Source organism: Chroicocephalus ridibundus, chromosome 2 (genome assembly GCF_963924245.1).
Source record: "Chroicocephalus ridibundus chromosome 2, bChrRid1.1, whole genome shotgun sequence".
NCBI classification, from domain to species: domain Eukaryota; kingdom Metazoa; phylum Chordata; class Aves; order Charadriiformes; family Laridae; genus Chroicocephalus; species Chroicocephalus ridibundus.
In genome coordinates this window covers 15,570,568-15,590,895 of record NC_086285.1, presented here as the reverse complement: position 1 = coordinate 15,590,895, position 20,328 = coordinate 15,570,568, and the positions used below count along the sequence as shown (strand labels likewise).

Sequence of the window (20,328 nt, the reverse complement as noted above, 5' to 3'; positions counted from 1 at the left end):
CCACTGCATCTTACCCAGAACTGCAGAAAACTACCCGAGTGCCGATCGATGCCCGTGCACTGGAATTTATCACCTGTGTTTTGAAACCTCTATATGCATCATTACTAAAAAGTCAAATCATGAGCAAAACCACATTTTTACAGAATAAAAACATACAATGAGAAATATTGTTAATATACCTTGAAAGCTACAGGCAAAATATGAAGCCACCCTAGAGTGTTATAATCACTGCAAATTATCATCCATTAGTCTATTATCTATTAATTTATTCTCTATTTATACAATTTAAGTTGTGGGCTTCCCTTGCAAAATTTCTTTCATCAAATTTTCAGAGATCAACTTCTCCAAGATGAGCCTAAGAACTCAAACCCAATTTGAAACTTAGCCAAGTCAGTAATTTAATAAAGATTTACTAAATCAGTGTTCACCACTGCAAGGGAAATAGGAAAAACATCACAGTGTTTTTCGGTAAATCCAAGAAAATTTTTCCACTGTAAATGAAGGCTTTTATTTGAAACAAATAATTTATTCCAATTTATCTTCTATGACCTACTGAAAGGGAAAAGGCCAGCTCTTATACACATTTAATTTTAGAATTAATTTTCAAGATGAGTAAAAAAAGTGTTATGGATAACAGCATTCTGCAGCCTATAAATTAATCTATAATGTAATATTTGAAAGACATTTCTAAGAAAGCGTTACATTCTTCTGTCCAAATTGGTAGGGTAAATGGACCAAATCAACTTAAACCTACGCTGATCTCCGCAATTGTTTATTTTGTTAGAACAACACTTAAAGCTTTGTATAAACTAAAGGAATCAGAGGTCACTTTCTCTTTTCTTTTCTTTTTTTTTTTTTTTAAGTGAATCTGGCATCATCTCATCCTACACATTTTAATATTAGTCCCTTTACTCAAATCTAGCTTACACAAACATCAGTAAAAAAATTTGAAAACCGCACTGTAAGCCCAAGTGGAAACCATTCGGGAATTCAGCTTTTGAAAGTACTTTCAGGCATTAACTTTTATAACGAGTAGTTTTGAAATTGCAGAGAGTAGCAAACTTCTGCCAGTAATTCCATACCTAATGCAAATTTAGGCTCTGGCATGCACCGACCAGAAAGAATGAACTGGTAATGGGTAAAACGTCCGTGCTCTCTCCAGTGCTATTTGAAAGGTAGGGAGCAGAAGGAAAACCAGGCTGGAGCTGCAGACAGCTAGAACATGCTTTTAACATACAATTCATTATTTTACGCTTGAGAAATCTACACACAGGAAAGCAACAAAAGAGACGTGATAAAACCTAAAATGTCAGTAGCTCAAGAATATTGGAAATTTAATTTTTTTAACACATTGTGAAATACCAATGCTGACATAAATTGAAGTGTATTTCTCAAAAGAAGCAGACTTTACCACAACACTTTAACTATCTGTTTTATAACAAGCTAATTACCCATCTCCAGCAACTGAAAATAAATTAATCCACAAGTGAAGAGGTGCAAGGTATCAGAACAAAACACACACGATGTATTTAAGAATTCTAGGCATGAAACATCAAATCTTTTTCTCCTTTGCATGGCATGTATCAAGATAAATCCCCAAATTACATTCTGTTCCTTTGAGGCTGATTAAAAAGTATTACTCAATGCATGCTGCTGCAAGTATTGAGATATATATATATCTCTATATATATATAAAATATATATATAATATATATGTAAAAAGGTATGTGCATATAAATCTCTATATATGTGTGTTGGTACTGTAAGTTGCCTCCGGCTTTTTGCCTATTCAAGACAGTCTACATCCTATGACTTCAGAACATCTGAAAACGAATGCTTCTCATTTCAAGCTTAGCTTTTGATCTTATGTATTTTAGCAGGTATTTGCCACTTTGACAGCATCAAACCTTCAAAAGGCTTCAGTTCTATTAAAAATCATACCAAGCTGTAACATTTTTGCATACAACATGTGAAGAAATACAAGCCATGTTAGTCTTCTCCAATTCTAATTAGCGTTACATTTTATTCTACAGTAGCAGGTTATAATTCAACCCGGGTTTGCATCAGCTCTGCTAGGCAGGTTAGGAAGTTCATTGTAAAACAGCGTTGCAAAGGTATGCTCGCTCCTCATAATGAGCTAGAAAGTCTTCGGGACTGGAAGACTTACTGTGACTAGACAGTGTTGGATCTTGATTTCCAGAGCTTGATATGCCACTCCGTGGATGACGGTGAGCTCACAGGAAACAAGGACAGCCAGAACATCTTCCACTGTATTCTGATATCAAGCATTCAATTCTGATTTCTCCAACACATTTTATTTTAATCAAGGGCAATTCTTCAAGGATAAGGAGAGGACACACAGAAGTGTGTACTTTTGTACCTCTCGAGGCCCTGAAATCACAGCTCAACTACCATTTTTGCAGGAACAAGAAACAAAACAAAAATCATCAGAAGAGCCACCTTACGGCTACGTAGAGCGAAGCCACCCGAGTGGGTCGCTGGGCCTACGAAGAAACCTTTGCAGCAGAAATCCACAGCAATAATATGCCAGGGAAACAAATGGCCTTTTAGCGAGATGCCAGTCATGTTTAAAGGCCAAAGACATGTTTTGGCAAAGCATGGAGCACAGATTACTAGACCAGCTTTTATCAGCCCTAAAGTCAATGGTAAACCTATGGTATTTTGCTGGGCTTTAAATATGAGATTTACAAAGAGAGTAAAAAACAAAGATGACTATCTTTTCTGGAAACAACAGCATCTTTTCTGTAGAGAAACTGCTTCCATGTTGACTTTTTTTTTTTTTTACTTAGAAATAAATGACTGAAATTACCATAACCACGCACAGTGTCAGTCTTCAAATGCAATGACCTGCATACTCCTTTTTAGAATCACTCTATGATTACTTCCAATACCTCACATGAGCTGTGCCTCCTGTTCTCTGTCCTTCAGTTTTAGATCTCATCACTTGCAGTGACCTGAGATACTCATCTATACCATCCATTCTTTGCAGAAGGGATCAGCAGAAGGGCTGAACAAACCATAACCATGCATGAAGAAAGCAGAAAATAGCTTGGGTCTTCAATATCAGGGCAATAATAGCGCTTCAAAAGATCCTCGACCAAAATTCAGTGAAAGTTGGAACCATTTGGCTTGTTTGAACCTTTTTTTTAAAAAAAAAAAAAAAAGACAAACCCACAGCCAAAGACCAAATTTCACATCAACAATAATAACAAATAATAATAGTAGCTGTTATAAGTTATCCACCCGCTATTCCATGGGACCTGAACTTGAATGCATCAAAGACCTGAAAATATGGTTAAATAGATTACAGCTGTTTTAATGACCGGCGGTAACAGAACACAGTATTTGCATTTTTCAATCACTGAACTAAAAATCTGGAAAACAGAAATAAAATCAAGTGGCAACAAACCACTTTGTCTTCTCAAAACAAATTTAGTAAGTGATAGGCTTAATTTATACTGGCATGTTTACATTTCTAATTATAATATGGCAAAAAGCAACGGAAAGGAGGTTTCAATACAGATCCACATTCTTCATCTGTGTAAGCTGCCACAGGAAGCATCATCAGTTTGAACAAGATAAGAATTTGGTAACCAGTGTAAGCACATACTAATTTTTCAAGAAAAAATGGAGTTTTAAATATTCAGTAGCACTTTCAAATATAAAGAGAGCAGCTTTGTTCAGATCACAACTTATGGAAAGGTTCATTCCATTTCAGCAATGGAATTAGAGTAAGTCCTTGAAAGGTCAATATGCATAAACAAAAATACTTCTATTTTTTAAACTCCAGGGCAAGAAATATAAGTAATCTTATGAATTATCAACAAAAGATATGACTTTTTTTAAAAGGGAACAACATTCAGTGTCTGACCAACGGCAATTTTTTTTAAATACAAGGAACTGCAGTAAAACTCAACAGTTACCCCACTGGTAAAAATCATACTTGTGATCCTTAGGATATTTTTAAGAGGTGTTTTTTTTATTGCTACCATCATTCTCTGAAGACCAAAAAAAAAAAAAAAAAAAAAAAAAAAAAAATAGGAATACAGTTTAAAAACCAGCTACCAACTTGACACTCCTCTCTTAACTGATCAAGACTCTTTTTACAGCAAACAGAAAAAGAGGAAGCAGCATAATTCAATCCTTTTTGCTAAATATACCAGCTTCATCAAACAAATGGCTTACAAAGAAATGATTCTACAGCCTGAGATATCAAACCAAAGTTTTACTGAGACGCCTTTGGCTGTGGCATGGGAGGAAGGCATTCCAGCAGGTAACTGCATTCAGCGCTCTATAGCACATCTGACTGACCTGCCACAACACCACACTGTACAGAATTAATTACACTCCAACCTTTAGTTCTTTCTGGAAGAGACACCAGGATGAGCTTCTCTATTGCTCTGTCTGGGACTCAACATATCATACTCGCCAGGTTATACTTAAATAAATAAAAAGCAAGAAGACTGATTTACTTTAATATTGACACAGCAGCAGCAGTCTGCATTCCAACATTAATTATTACAATTTCCGTCTATTCTAAGGTAATTAAAAATTAGTAAACACATATGCAGTCTTAATTAATTGACTAGATTAAGTACTTGAATGTTAATTAACTGGATTAAAAAACTATTCGTACCAGCAATGGTTGTTTACATTTTCATTAAGTAGTAAGACCATATAAAACAATCCATCACTGTCAAATGGTGCTATCAGGTCATCTCCAGTACAAAACCAGAAATCCTCCACTTGACGGAAACTTCGTAAAGATAGAAACTTCTGGTGTATTTTTCCCCCCACTATGACAAGTAAGATTGTCAAAAAGATCACTTGAATTTTGCATATTCCTAACTATCTAACCAAAATTTGTTAATTCTTTTTTAATATTTATTGATGAATCTCATACTGGTTCATCAGCAGGCACCAGTGATGATTTCAGACATATTTTAACGTCAGTTAGGATTACAGCTCTATTCTGTTGCTAGATAGCCAGCAAGTGAAATTCTGGTTTTCGCATCCTCTGGTCTTTGCATCCTCTGCGCTTCTTGTTTGCTCTTTTTAACAAAGAGTGAACCTGAAATCACTTATCTTTTTTAATGATTAGGAGACATTTTAAATATCTGGTTTCTTCTCACCAGAAGGACACTTAGCAGATAATTTCATACAAGGACATTCCCAACTTTTTCCACTGTTCAGTGACCAATTGCTCGGTAGTTGATCTGTTGAGCAACCAGAAGCATCTCGATTCTGCTGGCTGAGCCGTGCACTTCCCCTCCTGGCCCATACAACAGCTTCCAGATGTGGTCTTCCCTTGCACAGCTGCTGTGCTCTTCTGGCATTTATGCTGCACATCTTCTCCTGCAGGACGGCCATTCGTGTATGAAACTGCCTTTCACACAAGGAATTATTCTTCTGCTTCCAGCAGAACAGAGAGCATAGACCTCCTGAGACAGCTCTGAGTGATGGAGCAGCTCAACACCCACCTCCAGTGAGGCGCCCACGCTGGCAAGGATTCTAGTTCTCAGTTCATGCTCTAATAACTGAATAAATAACTTTTTCACAGGAGACTTTGGCCCTTGAAAAGAGAGATTTTGATGGTCCAAATGAGATTCTAAATTAGCCTGGTCAATATATCTCCACCTAAAATAGCTACTTCCAAGCATCTCCTTTAAACCCTGATGCCAGAGGGTTAAGCCCAGCCCTGTCCTGCAGTCCCAAAGTACAGGTCCCTGTCTGCACACACGTTCTGACAGACACCTGGATCTGCTGATGTGAGAGATTGCAGTCACTCTCAGAGCACTGCCATACACTTTCAGACATGTGCAGCAAGCATCTGGAAAGAGAACGTGGAGGAGGCTGGCAGAAAATTTAAACGCGAGCATCACTGGCGTCCTTTCCTCAGCAAAAAACTTTTCTAGGCTTAAGCAAGCCCACACAGCAAACCTGCAAGGCAACCACAGAACTGACCACACATTTCCTCTGCAATGAGCACAACCAAAGCAGATTGCAAGAGAATATACGCAGTTTTCTACAGTAAGTCTTCAGGGTTGGCAAAAACCAGGTGTACCCAAAGCAGCCCGCATATTACTCAGTCCAGGTTACAACGCAGAACCAAAGAGTCCTTGTTTAACAAGGCCCAGCAGTAAATCAAATTTCAGCTAATGGCACCTCAGACTCCAAAACGTCCTGAAATACAAGTTCCTTGTGAATGAACAGATGACTATAAGAGAAAAAAAACATAAATTAGAGAAAATAATTAGCAAAGAAGTAGCCAATTATTATTTAGATATGAAATAAACTAAACATGAAAACAATTTCTAGGCTTTCTGAACTGACTTTAATAGCCCCACAGCAGACCCAAATACTTATTATTCCTTGAGCTTCACTTTTCTACATGGCTCATTAAAAACCCATTTAAATATAACTACTGTCTCAATGAACTGGTAAGAGGAAATAGAGAAAAAAATGGACATTTTCACAAATAACGCACTACTGCCCACAGACATAGAAAAAAAAAAAGATCAATTAGCAAAAATAGCAGCATTTAAGGGCATTCTGTGCTATATGTGCAACCTGAGTGTCCCCTCAACACACTCACAGACCACACAACATTTCAAAAGGAGAAAAAGGACAAGCACAGTTTCCATTTCAGACAAACTGTAACACAAACAATAAACCTTTATAATTTCAAGAAAATCTTGACCTGTCCTAAATAATCAGCTGCAGTCACCAAGACAAAACTAGCTTTTCATAACAACTTTTCAAAGTAATGTAGCTAGAAAGGTGCCAAACAACCGATATTCTCATAACTTCACTGCATTATTGCTTTTGGAAAAATATAAAGGACATTTTAAGGGTCACATTCTACCATCGAATTAACACTTTGTATTAGATCTTCTGTGGATTATACAGAAGCGTAAACTCATGTAGAATCATAGGATAACCTGAACTGGAAGTCACCTCTGGAGATCATCTGGTCCAAGCCCTTGTTCAAATCAGGGTCAGTGAGAGGAGGCTGCTCGGGGCCACATCGAGTCAGTTTTTGAGTAACCACGAGGATAGAGACTCCACAACTTCTCTTGGCAACCTCTCCCTGTGGTTGACCACTCTTGGTTTTCAGAAAAAAAACTTCCCTGTATCAAGTTGAAACTTCCCTTGTTGTAATTTGTGTCTGTTGCCCCTCACACTACTCCTGTGCATCTCAGAGAAGTCTAGCTCCGTCTTCTCCATACCTGATAGAGAGCAGCTATATCAAGAATGCCATGCCTTAGGTAACCGCATGGCCATCCAGCACCCTTGAAGGCCTCCCTTTCCCTGTGATGGTCTCCAGCCCCCTGACTCACCCTGGTGGCCTTTGGTTGGGTCAGTCACTTCTCCCACTCCGCTGGCTACAGGCTTGCTAATACAGCCCAGGATGGAGCTGGTTGTCTTTATCACAAGGGCATACTGCTGACTCCCGTTCAGTGGGTTGTCCACCAGGTCTGTTCCTACCCAGGCAGTGGGCCCCCAGCCCATACTGCTGCATGGAGTTATTCTAGCCCATGGGCAGGACTCCGCATTTGCCTTTGCTGAACATAATTTGCCCCCCTCAAAACCCCATGATATAAAATAACCACTGCTGGAAAATACATCATAGGTCTCACTGAAAGTCATTCTCAAACCTGCTGACTAAGTAAATACCCTTGACTTTCAAAGCTCAACATATCAAGTTAAATCATATTTGCAAGATCAGAACTCATCTATTGATTCAAAAGACACTTTAATTTTACAGACAGTTTAAAAACCTTCTGCTTTCATGATTCCTTAAATCTAAGAAACCATTCTGAAGTAAATATACAAGCTTTTTATTAAAAACATTGCTTTTGATTATTCATTTCCTACAGCACTTTGATCTGAGAAATTCTAGAACCAATATTAAATTGCAATCTCATCTTCTCCCAGTAGGAATTAAATGCAGTTTTTAGGTACTATCCTGTAAGTTCCCAGACTATTAAATATATTTAAAATGCATTTAAAATTCTAAAATATTTAAAACATAGTAGTTTAATATTACATATATTTAAAAGACTTTTCCTCCCTTTTCCCCTCTATTGACGAGCAACAGACTAAAAGCAAGCATGACTATGGCACTGTGGAAAGTAATTTGTGTATATTCCGCCTGAAATGTTCCCTTCTTGACTTCCATGGGTTAAGTCATGCTGAGGTTTAGACCAAAAAATAAGACAATAACTGAGCGGCGTTAGAAGTATTATGGGGGCTGTTAGAGGTAGCTGCCACTAAGTTGCCTGTCAGGTTGGCCGGATTTGCTTTTTCACAACCTCAAACCTTGAATGTACCAGACATCCCACTTCTGCATAACGTACTGAATGAGACTCAAGCCACCAGCCTTTGTGTGTGGCCCAACAGACACAGCACATACAGAGCACGCACAAACTGGTTATCCTGGAAAGTCCTTCTTCTGATCTACTTATCCAACTGAACCTACTGCATGGACACAACAAGTCCAACACCAGAGCTGGATCTTGGACTCCTTCACCAGATAGCTTCCATGGCCAAAAAAACCAGCTATCTTTGTCATCTCCTACAGACAGACAACCCAGCAGCCCTGTCCTGCGTGGCCAGAAGGCATTGCTGGCAGAAAGAGAAGTAGAAGAATTCTGCAGTTTTCTGAAGCTGACAGACACGGGGAGAAGGACATAGATGCCAGTAGGTGGGTTTCTTTTTGGTAGAGCATACTCACCTGGGCCAGGAACAGATAGAAGCTCCAGTTTGTTACATTAACTCATGCTCCTGAATGCTGCATTTCTGCTGTTAGTTTTAACCGCACTAAGGAAGGCTCCACAACCAGTATGAATTAGCTACTGATCCCAGCCTTCTCAATGGAGTTAACGACTGAATGCATTAATCAGCGCCAGTACCCACAGCTGTTAAGCTAAGACCTGGAGAGAGTGTGGGCAGTGCCATCGCCGCACTCATCTCTAGGACGATGGGGGCAGCCGTGCAAAATCCAAAAAGCAGAAATGCTGCTGACACATCTCAGCATCTCAAATGCTGCAACAGTGGTTTGATTAAGATGATGGGGTAAGAGATTCCAGAGCTTGCAACTAAACACAAAACTACTCTAACACGAGACTGCAAGAATAGAGAAGAACATCCTCATTTCTTTTAAACAGTCTTTTTTTTTTTCTCTGATGCTTCTCAGCAAAAATGGAGGTTTTACACTTAGAGAGAAGTTTGCTTTCCTCAGTTGCTACAGTCCCTCCACGCAGCAGGTACCAAAATGCTTAATTCCACGCTCGTTTGGGCTATGAGAAGAGCTGGGAAAAATATCTCTGTCCTAAATTAGAAAGTTTTTCAATCACAGGTATTTTATCATTGGATTTTTGTAATGGGTTGTTTCTTCACCGACTCTTCCTTTGAAAGCATATAGAGTATAATGCTACCCTGTTATTTCCTTAAATCCTCAATTTATACGGAAAAGATTTCTTCCAAAATCCGTCTGTAAAAACAGCCCTCTTGTTCAAGGCTAAGGACATACTCTGCAAAATTACCACAATATATGATTTACGATGGTATCTTCTTAGCTCATTTTGAAAAGAAATAGGAAAAAAAAAATATCTGTCCTGGCTTTAAAGAGGTGCGTAAAGAAAACACAGTATCAGAAGAGAGAGTGCTGTGCTTGGAAAGTAGCAGGGACATATCTGAGCATGTGAATAAGCCAATTTCATCTCCTCCATTTTTGATCACTCAGCAAAAATTAATATATGTGAACCACACTGAGGACAATGTTGTTAATATTACTTTTATATTTTACACTTTTACATTTTACGTTTTTAGAGTGCACTATGAAAGTCTCCCTCCTTTCCTAAAAGGACAAGGCTCAAAAAGATACCCAGATTGTTCTCCATGCAGCTGAGCTTGTGGGTACGGGATGACTCTGCAGGTCAGCAAATTTCCAAGTCAACAGCATGGACCATCCAGGAGTTTGGTGTTTCATTTCTGCCACAGAGGTCAGCAGTTAAGCAGTGACGCTATGCAGTAAGTAATCCAGACACCGGGGTTATTAGAGGGGCTGGTGTCAGACAGCGAAATATATCGCTGAAATAAAGATGTATTAAATCTTAACAGTTGTCTCATCTGTCATTGGGAGCTGCAGTCCTTGAGTACCAAGAAAAAAAATTGTTCCAGAAACCTCCAAAAAGACCAGGCTTTCCATTCCTGTTACAGGACCAAAACAGCAGCATTTAAAATATAAGACTTTCATTTCAGCTGAGGTACGAAAAGGTATCTAGTTAGTTAAAGCATAGGCCAATCTTTGCAAGCTTATTAAACTTCAAGAAAATAGATTTTGTAAAATACAGCTCTTCATTCTATATAGTGTGCTGCTCAGTGTAATTTGCATGCAAAAGCCAGGAGAATGTGATTAAAAATACCCATCTAGAGACACAGATGAAAAACTTCAAACATTTTCTGATTCCCTTCTGTTCCACTCATTATTTCAATACCTCACTACAACAAAGGAATAGATAACACTTGTCCTTGACATTAGCCTAAATTATCTTCGGTGTGCAATACAATACCTATTAAATTAGGCTTATTTTAAATCAACGTCAAGGTCTGTTCAAAAGGTAAAACTGTGTACCTTTTGCCTTTCATATAACACCTTATTTTTTCCCCCCAAGAAACTTTTCAGAGGTCTTAAGAACAACAAGACAGGTATGTTTTTTTTAACTACCATCATTACCTAGTATTAAAAATCTCAGAGAGAGACATCTACCTCTGGTATTTAAAAAATAATAATAAAAAAAAAAATCTTGATTTTGTGCATAATGACAAAAATAATCAGCACATTAGGCAATAATTCATGCCTCCCTTTCTTTAAATAAGGCTCTAAAAAATTCTGAAAAGCAAACGACTGATTGTTCACTCGTGACTAACATTTTATATTCTTTTAAAATGTAACAATAGTGAAAACAATGCAACTTCACTTAGAGTCCATTAGGATTATCCTTACAAAACAAAGACTAAAAGGTAGCAGTCCAACAGCACCGGGCTGATGGCAAGAAACACGTACTGGGAGATCTGTGGAGGTTGTCCCCCTCCAGGCACAGGGGATGTGACTCACCAGAATTATTAGGTGAACCTATGCCAGATAAGGAGCTCTGGTCTTAAGCGAAAGACACCCATTAGATAACATTTGATAGTCTAGAAAGGGAGAAGATCCCAAAACTGCCATACTACGGTTCTTCCTAAACACCTTTAGGTCTTCTACAACCAAGAGGATTATAGTGATCTCTGTATGAAGAAAAAATAGCCTGGTGCATCCACATCCAGACAGATATCCATCTACTGTACACCATAATCTTCTAGGAGGAGATAGGGCCTGTGTATTTCCCACAAAACACCAAGTTAAACAACGTAGTAACTGAGCCCCGGGAACTCTCACTGAAATCCAATGCCAAAACCATTTTCAAAACGATCTGGAGCCACGTTTTCTGGAGCCACGTTTTCAACAATAATTTGGCAGATAAGGTTGCAGAAAGGCATTTCACTTCTTTTCTCCTCCTAAAATCATTAGAAATCAGATGCCAAGATATTTCTGAAACTCTGCTTTTAAAAGCTGCCTGGTGATTTTTCAAATCTGACCTCTAAATGCTCATGAAACCAAGCACAGGAAAAAACAATAAGCAGCAGGAAGAAATGGGGAGTAAGGAGGGAGGACCTCACAAGGGAACTAGCTGGTTAATATCATCACATCCATCTTTAAAGCACATTCACAGAAACAAAAGCACCTGACTCAGTGCGATGCAGGAATGAACTGTAAAGGAGATCTCTGATATTACTCTAATGATAGTTTGCATCAGTCCGTGACTCTTGTCTACTTGGCGCAGAAGCCTCCACCGCCTTACAGCACTCTCTCTTTACACAGGAGGCAGCACTTGAGCATTACAACCAAAGAGACAGGAACATAAATAGGGACTTTTGATGGAATTATACTCCTAAATCATTTAGCGTGAAAGCTTTAAAGACTCCAGCCGTATCTTCAGAACTCATTTTGAAAATTAAGTCCCTAAATCACAGTGGGAGCTGGGACCAATGCACCTACCATCACCTAGATCAATCTGAAAAACATTCTTAAAAGAGAGAACCATGAAGAGAAATTATATTTGTATGCACAATCATTTCAAGCTACCAAACTCGGGAACACACCATCATTCTTACATTTTACCTTGCTCACCCCATATCCATGAATGCATTTCCCCAACACACAATGTAAATGCCACCCAGCCTGGGGAAGGAGATACAAGCATTGCCAAAACTCATCCACTTCGATCTGCGGACAAGGACTGAACTGAGAACTTCAAAACAGATCCCTTCCATCCTGTAGATGCCCCAATTCCTCCCCGTCTCCTCTGGGCTGACCTAGCCCTTTGTTTCTCCTCTTTTTTAAGGTTATAAGTAGCTGGCACTCCATACCAGGGCAGCAGGCCTGTCTCTGAAGCGTCTATATTATATTTCATAGTGAATTCAAATATTGTTGTAAGGTTATTAAAATCATTCATGATTTTATCTGTGCCAAATGGATCATTACACTGTCAACACTCATCTTTATTATGCAAAAATATGCAGAACTTAACATCTTTTGTTGAGCTGGCAAAACAGTATATTCACTAGTAACTCTATTTTTCATTAAATTTTGCACAAGGTTAAAGCGTGTGTGGAATCTGATTACCAAAGGCTCCATTGAGAAACATCACACAAAACAAGCTGTTTGACCTGTGCAGCAAAAGATTATTTATTTTAAACCTAGAAACAAATAAATTCTTCTGAGTAGCGCTCACTGAACTAATGGTGTTCTGATTCATTTATCGTTCCCTTTAATTTTTAGTACTATATATTCAAAAACCCTCCAAATCTTTCAGAACCCAACATTCCCTTTCAAACACCCTTAAAAATATAAAGAATTGAAGTCTCCAAGGGCCCAGCACAAAGAAAAGTTGCTTTTCTTTTTCAATAGCTGGGAGAAGCATGGCTATCTAAGTCCTTGAAAATCAGCACGTGTTTCGGGGGACTTTGTTGCTGAATTTCATTTCTTGGTAAATTATACAGAAAAATACAATCAAAGCAAATCAAAGAAGCACTCGCTTTGCTTCTACACTTGTGGCACAGTTAGATATTTCATTAAGCAAACTTCCATTCGAGTAAAATTTGGTGATTCTCTGCTGATTTGTGACTAATAAAATTATTGCTATTCTGCTTTAAAATATTTCCAGCTTAAAAATCTTTTAAGCAAAACAAAACTACAACCACAGCTGAAGGCAGCTTGAGGAAGCTTGCTTTGCTTCGCCTGGCAAAGGACAAGCGTGGGCCACCTCTGGAGGGAAGGGGAGAACAGCTGGGGTGGGAAGGTGAGAAGGGATGACATTAATACCAGGGAGAGTACTAGGGCAACTGGGGATTAATGTTACTTGATTTTTTTTTTTAAGTTGGGGGGTAAAGATTTAATTATTTTTTTCTTTTCACTCATTTTAAGTGTTCTATGCACACTTCACAATTCTGCTTAATGGAAACTCTCCATAGGCTCCAGGGCTACCTCCAGTTTCACCTCTTAGTTTGCATTCCTCTCTAAACATCTTCTAGAAGTGAATTTGGTGTGGTTACCACTAGTATAAGAATAATTTCTTGGGAAGCTCCAGCCACCTTGAATGCCTTTCTGACTCCCTGTCTCATTAGGTCTTCATTTAATTCTTCTTTCTTTGTATTCCTCCTGCCAGACTTCATCTTTGCAATTGTATGAACTTTTGGAAAACCGTTTTGGGGTGCAGTTTCTAGTTTGGCGCCACACAAAGCAGACGCATTGCATAAGGTTGACACAGGTAGCTGGGTAAATTATGCTGTCAAAAGTGATTAACATTTAAAAGGACTAAACAGAGGAAGCAGATAATACCTCCAAGATCTGTTATTAATTAAAACATCCTAGTAATTAATACTAAAAGGCAAATACTGAAAAAATGAGAGAAAGCGTAGCTTCTAAAGAGAATAGTTTTTATGTTTTTCATTAGGGGTCACCTTTCCTGATGTGCAAGACCACTTTTAAAATTACCTGCCTCACCAGAGACCATTCACTTATTAAAACAACTCTGCCCACAAAAATGCAAAAAAAAAAACCCAAAAAACAACAACACATTTAATCAGAAACATTTATGCATTCATTACTTTTTCAAATGTCCTTGCTTTAAAATAAACTTGCCCCTCACTGAAAGCAAACCTTATTTCACAGTCTCTGTGCCTAATTGTTGTATCCCAAATGATTTCTCTACTTTCCAAAATAATTACCAAGCATTATATCATCGATGCTAAAACAGTAAAAGGGCATCAACGTTGAACCCCGTAAGTACATAAAATGAATAGCGCATACCAGGAAAGTCTAACGCGCGGAGCCTTTGCACATAAATCAAACCGCCTTACGCATTCTGACAGCTCCATCTAGCCACGGCTACACAAAAGTAACTCTATCGCAGACAGAATGAATTAATTTACATTCAGCACATACCAGCAATTACAAAAACTCTTGTGGTCAAAAGTGTCATTTCCAGAATGACTTTACTGTTGTTTAACAATTAGATTAACACTTTCACGATCGTATCCGTGCTTCAGGTTACTTGGATTTCAGAGAAACAGAGGGATCAGAAAAGCCACGTCTTTAAAGGCCTCAAAATTAGAGCATCTGGATAATGTCGGGAACAGATGTTAGGATCAGAACTTGGCAGGAATTCCTAAGATGGGAACCTCAAACGTCCTGGGGAGAACACAGAGCAGAATGGGATATAATGTAAAAATGCAAAGCGGGACACGCAGGATGTGCACGGAGAAGACGAGCAAGAATAACAGCAAAATAGCGGGCTGGCAGAAGCGAGGGCAAGTGGGTAGAAGCCTCCTCATCACGGAACTCCACCATCACCGGTTCACACGCCAGCAGCATGTGGACCAGGGCTCCCTCGGCCGGGCAGTGCGGGCATGGGGGGTGCCGGGGCAGCACCAATGCTGGTCCGTGCTGTCCCTCTACCCCCACTACGCACCGCTGTGACAGCCTGCACCGCCACTGAGGAGGGCAGATAGCAAGAGAGAGGCAATTTTTCTCCATTTTTTCCTCTTCCATCCATCACTGACAGCTCTAATGATCCGAAATTCACCTTTTTGTATATTCTGGGGCACCGCATGCACTAGTAAAATACCATACGTCTTTCTCCAGAAAACAGTGGTGCTAACTAGCTCCAGATACACAGCTTTAAGTGCTTACATATATAACTAAATATTAAATAATTTGAGGAAATGAACTCTCATTTCATTACACATTCTTCTTATTGTCTACAATGTCAAACACTGTTGACTTGGCTGGTGTAAAGATCAGGCTCATTAGAAGTGACTCAAGTTTCAGACACACAGAACAGCTCTAACATCTTCCATTCAAACAGGAACCACCACAGGGTACTGAAATATGCTTTACTTAAACCAAGCTTTGGGCACACACGGCTGAAAGCTACTGTATGATGTTAACAGAGAACTAGGCAGTGTGCCTCATTATTGCATTACAAAATTCCTTATAAGAAGTGGCAAATGGCAGAAAAGGGATTTTTTTTCAGTGTTTTGAGTTGTAGCTAATGCAATTTACAGATCACTGATAAAGCATTTTGTCCTTAAGCTGATCTAAATCAAAATTTCAAATGCTGTCAGTTTGCCAAGAGTATTTGAGGTTCAAATCTTATGCTAAGTCCCTTAAAACTCCAAATGATAAATCCCCAAGTTTCAAATATGTAATAGTTCCATTTAAACATAATTCCGGAGTAACTAATACAGAAGAAAAGGAGATTAGTCCTCAAAGGTGGACTTGTGCGACTGCCTAAAAAAATGCAAACAAGAAATGTAAATCTGTCCCACTGCTGTGCTCATACCAGCGCACACATGGGCGCTTCCCCCAGACAACGGCACCATGTGGCAAAGAGGGAAAAAGGCTTAAAATGCCAGAATTTTCCACAAACCTATCTAGTATTAAGGGCATGAAAGCAGAAATGCTACTAGACATTGAGAAGAAATCATAACCGGCCGGAGCACTATTTCACCGCGCTCCAAAGATGGACTTCACTTCTGCTTATTCCCAGTAACCACCTTGCTTTGGATGTTTTGGTACAGATGAGTTGGGGAAGATGGGGGAGGGTGGCACTGGATGTTTTAGAGGATGGTTTTGGCCCCCAGACTAGATAAATAACTTTGTCAGAAAGGCCAACGCTGCCTGGACTGTCTCAGCCATCCCTTCACATTCACACATAATGGAGAGATTGGAGGAAAAGAGGGAAAAAAAGAAAAATAAAAAAATGAAAAAAAGAGAAAAAAATCTAGAGGGGAAAGAGAGACATGATTAAAAAAGACTTATCACACATATCATTTCTAATTTGGCACTGATAGCTTAGCATTTTTCAATATAGGCATTTTACAATCTCAGATGCCTGTTCAAAGGCTGCATCCTCAACAGCACTCGGAGATGAGTGGAAAACAAGCACACATGCATTTACACGAGGGAAGAAGAGTGTAAGGATTCGTATAAAACACAGATACATCGTGGCTCCATGCACCAGTCAGTGGACAGGTAATGAACTTTTTTCTCTGGAAGGCTGTATATTCACGGCATTAAAAGGGTCTCCAGGGTGGGAGCAGGAGGCGGCAGCACGGGCAGGGATGCCGAGGCGAGGGCAAGACTCACGGCCGGGGAGGCAGGAGTGGAGGGCTTCAGGCCCAGCTCAGAAGGACCATACAGCGGCTGCAGCACTGGAATTAAAGCGCACGTTCACATTCACACTCTGTGCTACCAGCACAGAGAAGATGACAGGATATATCTCAGAGTCAGCACAAAGCAGGCCTCCCCCTCCATGGTGGGATTTACCAGTTATTAATTTATAGCTGAAATTTGGGGAATGACTTGTGCTGAGGAGCAGGCATGACAGTTGTTTCTTCTGAGGCCGATTAACTCTGCCCCAAAAAAAGCTACTCCCCCCTTCACTCCCCCACCCCTGCCAGAAAGCTGCCATCTTTATAAACACTTCTGTTCATTCTTCATCTGTTGTCGTGCACGAAGAAAGTTTAGTTTATGAGTTTGTTTTGGGTCTGTTATCAGCTATATTCCTTCAGTTCTAACTTAGCAAATTGTACACTGAAGATGCCCAGGCGGATCCCATCAAGGTTTTGGTATGTGAAGTATCCTCTGAGAAAAAAACCGAGCACTGTCACTTTGGTTTTACAATACTGCCTCCCACAAGCAAGCTTTAGTTCCGCTTGTGGCTATTTATTTGCAGGTCCCACTCCACTCGCATCCCCTAAAACTCAAGGGTGAGTAAAGGGACTTGCTTGAGCACCCAGACACCTCCAGTCGGGGAGCAGCAGGTGAAGCTACTCATAACTTGGAGAAGGAACTGTGGCCCTGGTGTGAATCACTGCAGAGCTGAAGCACCAGGTGCTCAAGAGGACAAGTCTTCTTAAGAACTCAATTTGGTGTTTTGCATTGCTCTTCTGAGCAGGACGACAGTGCGTGTCCTGGCGCAACGCACCTTGATGCAACACAGGCTCGATGCTTCCCAAAACAGGTCCTGGGACCATGGTACATGCCCAGGCCAGAAGGACACATGCCGTTTGTATGAGGAGGAGATTGCTCCCCCTCAGCTGATTGCACAGAAGTCAAAAACCACAGGGAACGGTGGGTGAAGAAATGCAAAGCGTGCTCATCTTTCAAAAGCACAGAACAGCTTGGATCAGTCAACAAGCCCCTCCGAAACAAAGCAAAAATAACTTTCAAGGCTTGTGAGCAAAAGCAATAAACAGTTCAATGTAGGATGCTCTAAATATTGCACTGGAAGTACATTGGAATCTAATTCATACTTTGCTGTTCCTTATAAATTCCACTTAAAACCAAAGTACTTTTCCGTTCACCTTCCAGCAAACATTTCCTAGGAGAAAGCCCTGAATTGGAGCTTTCATGTTCAGATTCTAAAATAGCATTGGAATTCCAATGCTATTTTAGAACACATTCTAAATTCTGTGAAATAAAACTATACAGAGGGAGACAAAATAATTAAGGATATTTAACAACACGCTTGCCTTTTCACTGTGTTCACTTTGATCCTAGAAATCCAGTAATATGGAAGAATCCAAAAAACACACAAAAAACACTGCCTACAGAACTACTAGAATCCATTTAAAAAATTAACCAGACTTGCCCAGACTGCTGATTTTTTTAATAAAAATCTTGAAATAAATACAGCAGAAATAAAACATTTCAGTATAAAATTCTCATATATTTTATAATGCAAAAAGCTGGGATAACAGAAAAAAAAGAAAAAAATCCACTCAACTAAGGCAAATCAAGCTGTAACTAATTCTCATCAGAAACACACATTCAAACCAATTTGTTTACTTTATAGCGTCAGACTAATAAAGCTTTTTCTTTATTAACTGGTCCGGTATATCTTACATGCAAATATGTCAGGTAGAAACAGCTCAAACTGAGCTGATAGAGACTACAGTTTTCTAAATTCCTCTTGCAAGGTTTTCCTGCAGAGCCCGGTCAGACAAGGAAACAGCTACAAGTTTCAGTGTTGGCAAAAGGCACTTGGTGGTGGAAGGGATGCTTCTGCTTCCTCCTTTCTCTAATCCCTAAATGACAGACTTTAAAAAGCTTGGATCATCACTTATTTTCTGCCTCCTTTGGTAATAGGACCAATGATCAAATTTAAGATGAAAGATTTCAGATCAATGTATTATCCGTCTGCTCTGCTCCCCAACACATGGGAACTGGTTGGTTAAAAGTCCAGAACTGCAACTCCCGTCACCAAAACCACTGACGTTCAGCATGAGACAACACTCCTGGAGAAGGACTACGCAGTATGGAGCCAGTGGGCAGCACAGAGCCCACCAGGTAATTCTTTGGTCGGAGGCAGTACGCACACTAGTTGGACACAGCTGTTGGCTTGGGCTTCGTAGCCGGACAGGAGCCTCCTGACTGCCCAGGGGAAGGGCAGGAGATTCAGAAGTTTCCACTGCGCGGCCATTTATTTGCCAATTCCAGCAGCATACGCTTCCTCCAAAACCAAAGAAAGGAGAGATGGCCAACACCAGCACAAGCAGGGGTACCACAGGAGGTGAGAGAGACAGAGAGAGAGACAGAGGGCTACCGGTAGGGCATCTGACCAAAGACTCTTGTTGGTAAATGGAGGTCCTTTGTAAGCTCCTGCTCACACCTCTGTGTCCAGGTCTGATTCATCAAATAAGAAAACAGAGACTATGCATACAATTTTACTTTCTGTGTTAAGTAATTTACCTGCAATAGGCACCGATTACTGGTGGTTAGGAACTGAAAGGTTTCATGTGCTTTAAAGATACAAGTTGTGACTATATTCAGGCTACACTGCTTCACCGAGACACATCAATCACTCCTGCCAGAACCAAGTTATCCATGCCAACTAAACCTATAGTAGCATTTCACATATATTCTGTAAGATGTTTTTCTGATACCCCAAAGTCTGGGATTTTGCAAGACTGTTCGCAGAACAGCTAGCCAGCGAGGAGCACCAAGTCCTAAATTGCTTGGCACCCCTTCAGCAGCCAGACATGCTTCCTGCAACCCGCGCACCAAACAGTCTTCTACGCACTCAGCTCGTTCCGCTTAGATCCTGTCATGCAGCAGACTTAACTTTGCAAATTGACCTTAAGATTAAACCACAAAAAAAAAAAAAAAAATGACTGAACTTCATCTTTCTGTAATATTTTTTTCCTGGAGAAGCATTGCCTAACTTCAGACATCAATCTTAGAGTCTTGTTTTGAGAAGCTGGTCCCTGCGTACAGGCAGGGAATTCAGTGTAACTGATGCTGAATAGCTTTCTGGAGGGTGTAGCTGTCTTTCACTAGCTGCACAGATGTAAGGATAGCTGCTTAACTTCAGCACAAATCAGATGCCTAAAATTAGGCAACATAAATATCCATCTGTGTTACTCAACTGCAGAAGTATTTGAGAAATGGAGAGAGGCAGATAAAAAAAAAAAAAAACACCGTAAAATTCCACTAAAGAGCTGTACTTCCAATTATTAAACTATTAGATGTTAACAAATATGAGGACTGACATCAAATATCATTTACAACATAGAAGAAACATTAAATCTACAGAACATATGTTCAAAGAGGAACAATTACAGCAACATTACATGCTGTGCATCATCTTAACCACGTGGCCTAAATCAAGAACAATTGACTAAAAGGTTACAAAA

The 20,328-nt window shown here is 39.7% G+C and overlaps 1 protein-coding gene across 14 annotated transcripts in view; it reads right to left on the bottom strand.

The window, feature by feature from the left end:
* The window catches only part of PARD3 (par-3 family cell polarity regulator), a 461,531-nt gene that overhangs the window by 303,042 nt on the left and 138,161 nt on the right, over positions 1-20,328 (bottom strand). The window lies entirely within an intron of this gene.